We start from the raw sequence: 3,365 nt of genomic DNA on the forward strand, positions 1-3,365 counted from the left end.
CGCGGAAGTAGCGGTGCGGCGCAGCGGGCGCGCGTCTCCCCGGGCTCCTCCCTCGCTCTTCCTCTTCCCCTGCTGGCCCCGCGCTCGCGGCCTCCGCTCCCCGGAGCTGCCCTCTGCTCGGGGCGCAGCCGCCTGCTGGTGCGGCCCCTCGAGGCGTGTGCGAGCCCGCAGATGTCCCCCTGTTACGCGGCAGCCCCGGCGCCCGTGGGCGCAGCGGTTGAGACAGCGCTCGGGGCGCCGGGGACCCGCACTGGGTGGGGTGCGTGGGTCCACACGCTGCGGGGCAGCAGAAGATGGCTGGAGGACAGGGTCCCTGCACTCTCCGGGGAGACCCGAATTGAGCTCCTTGGCTCCTGGCTGTCGTGGGCATTTGGGGGAGTGAACTGGAAGATGGAAGATCTCTCAAATAAAATGAAAATGAGTGTATTTTTAAAATGAATGCATCTCGGGCGACTCTTGGGAGGAGGAAGGATCCGATTTAGGAACTGAGCAAATGCCCCCACGAGGTGTCACCGCCGGCGCGCGCTCGCAGGATGGACTGCCGGCGCGGACCCCTCCCAGGGCTGCAGCCCACGCAGGGGTTTTGTAAGGCCAACCCCTGTCATGGTAACATGCTAGCAGCGTCGAGCGCCTCTGAAATCGTTTTCATAACCCGCAGCTGTGCCGCCGTGTCCTTACTGCGCTCTGCGGGCCAGAAGCGCCATAACCAACCCGACAAAAAACAGAGGCTGTGCCCCTGGCCGGGCCCGGTTCTGCTCGCCCGCCTCCTACTCCAGTCCTGAGCACTAGGCAACCAGAAGCTGTTAGCGCTTCACTGCCCAAAGCAGTGAAGGAACCTCCAGGCCGGCCTCGCCCTGCGGGCGTGGCGCAGAGCGGAACCTGTAGCTGGTCAGTGGAAATGACCGCGCTGCGGCTTGCGCTGTGCTTCACCACATCTGGCCTGAACTCCACGCAGGACCCAGGTGTGACTGTGAGTGACGTGTTTCACTTCGTCTCTGCAATATTTCCAATATTTTCTGGTGCTAGACAAATGGTTTAATTGGGACTTCTCTGACCCATTTGAAACACACAGAAGTAATACATGCAGCTTCCCACCAACTTTTTAAATTTGTATATTTGAAAGGCAGAGTGACAGAGAGAGAGGGAGAGACAGAAAAATATCTTCCATCTGCTTGTTCGCTCCCCAAATGGCCACAACATCCAGGGCTGGGCCAGGCTGAAGCCAGGAGCCAGGAACTCCTTCTGGATCTCCCATGGGGGCAGCAGGAGCCCAAGCATCTTAGACCATCTTCTGCTGCCTTTGCAGGAGCATCTACAGGAAGCTGGATCAGAAGTGGAGCAGCTGGGACTTGAACCTGCACTGGCACATGGAATGCCATTGACAAAGCAGCGGCTCAACCGGCTGCACCACAACACAGGCCCCTGGTTTGTCTTTTGTTGAACTGCAACTCTCAGTTGCGACTCTCATCACCCTGTATGTCTGGTGATACTACTTGTCTTGAGAAATGCATAATCTGGGCCTAGCAGGTTAAGCCACCACCTTCGAGACCGGTATCCCATTTCATCTGGGTTCGAATTCTGGCTGTTGGCTTCCTGTCCAACTCCCTGCTGATGCACCTGGGAAAGCGGTGGGACGATGGCTCAAGTACTTGGGCCCCTGCACCCACGTGGGAGACTTCAGTTTCTTTGTTGGCTTTAAAATTTTATTTATTTTCATTTTATTTGAAAGGAAGAGAGACAGAAAGAAATCTTCCATCTGCTGGTTCACTCCTCAAACACCTACAACAGCCAGGACTGGGTCATGTTAAAGTCAGGAGCCCACGGGCCGGCACCGTGGCTCACTTGGCTAAACTTCCACCCAAATGGGTGCCAGGTTCTGGTCCCGGTTGCTCCTCTTCCAGTCCAGCTCTCAGCTGTGGCATGGGAGGGCAGTGGAGGATGGCCCAAGTACTTGGGCACCTGCACCCGCATGGGAGACCAGGAGGAAGCTCCTGGCTCCTGGCTTCGGATTGGCGCAGCGCCGGCTGTAGCAGCCATTTGGGGAGTGAACCAATGGAAGGAAGACCTTTCTCTCTGTCTCTCCCTCTCACTGTCTAGAACTCTACCTGTTTAAAAAAAAAAAAAAAAAAAAGGAGCCCACAACTCCCACGTGGGGTCTCCCACATGGGTGGCAAGGACCCAAAAACTTCAGCCATTACCCACTGCTTCCTGGGAGGCACTAGCAGGAAGCTGGATCTGAAGTGGAGAAAGGAGGCCTCACCCCAGGTGCTGCAGTGGAAAATGCTATGTCTCAGGCAGACTTCACTGCTACGCCAGGTGCCTGCCGTCTTGTTGGCTTCTTAGCGCCACCTCTTTGCATTCTGTGTTCCGTGGTTGCTTTAAGGGTCATAATACATATCCTTGACTTTCTGGGAAGGAAGGAGAGCCTCCCCGTCTCCCTCGGTGCAGGTGAGCTCTGTTAGCACACAGGCAACACTCACCCCACTGCACAGCCCTGTGGAAGGGCTGCCTCCCCCAGCAGGGACAAGTGACCTTTAAAAAAGAACTATGGCGTTTAAGATGCTTATTTATCTATTTGAGAAAGAGAGAGCGAGCAAGCAAGCACTCCCATGTGCTAGCTTACTCCCTAATGCCTGCAGCAGCCAGGACAGGGCCATTGCTAAAGCTGGGAGCAAGGAATTCCACCCAGATCTCTCACATGAGGGACAGGAACCCAGTTCTGGGCCCTCAGTGCGGCCTCCTGGGGTCTGCATGAGCAGGAAGCTGGAGTTGGGCATCCAGCACTTGAACATGGAAGGCAGGCATCTTAACCACTGGGTCCAGCGCCCATCCCAGCACCCATCATCTTGTACTTCCTGCTTGGCACCGAGCCTGGCACCTGGAACATGGTCAGAAACACTTGTTACTTACACTGAATTTCACGACTGAGAGCAGCATCCTCATTTTAAAGAGACGTAGAGTGGTTTTTTCAAATGGTGTCAAGTTAGTGGCAGGGCCAGGCCCCAGCTGGCTGTCTCCACCGTGGAGAGCAGGTGCCATCAGCATGCTCCTTTCCTTCCGGGGCACTGGGCTGATCGATGTAGCTGTTGCTTTTTATTCCTTCTAACATTTGCATAAAGATGCAATTCTCAAGGAACAGCTTTGACTTGTACAGAAAACTCACTACTTTTGAAGAGTGAAAAATGAATGTTTTAAAATGTTCCCCAATTTTTTAGTTTGAAAATCTTGAAATTGACATAAAATTACATGAATAGGATACTAAATACCCATCTGTACTCTCTCTGGATTCATCAGTTGCAAACATTTTGCACAAGGACACGCCCCACACTTTTTTTTTTTTTTTAATATTTATTTATTTGATGGCC

Source organism: Lepus europaeus, chromosome 18 (assembly GCF_033115175.1).
Source record: "Lepus europaeus isolate LE1 chromosome 18, mLepTim1.pri, whole genome shotgun sequence".
NCBI lineage: Eukaryota > Metazoa > Chordata > Mammalia > Lagomorpha > Leporidae > Lepus > Lepus europaeus.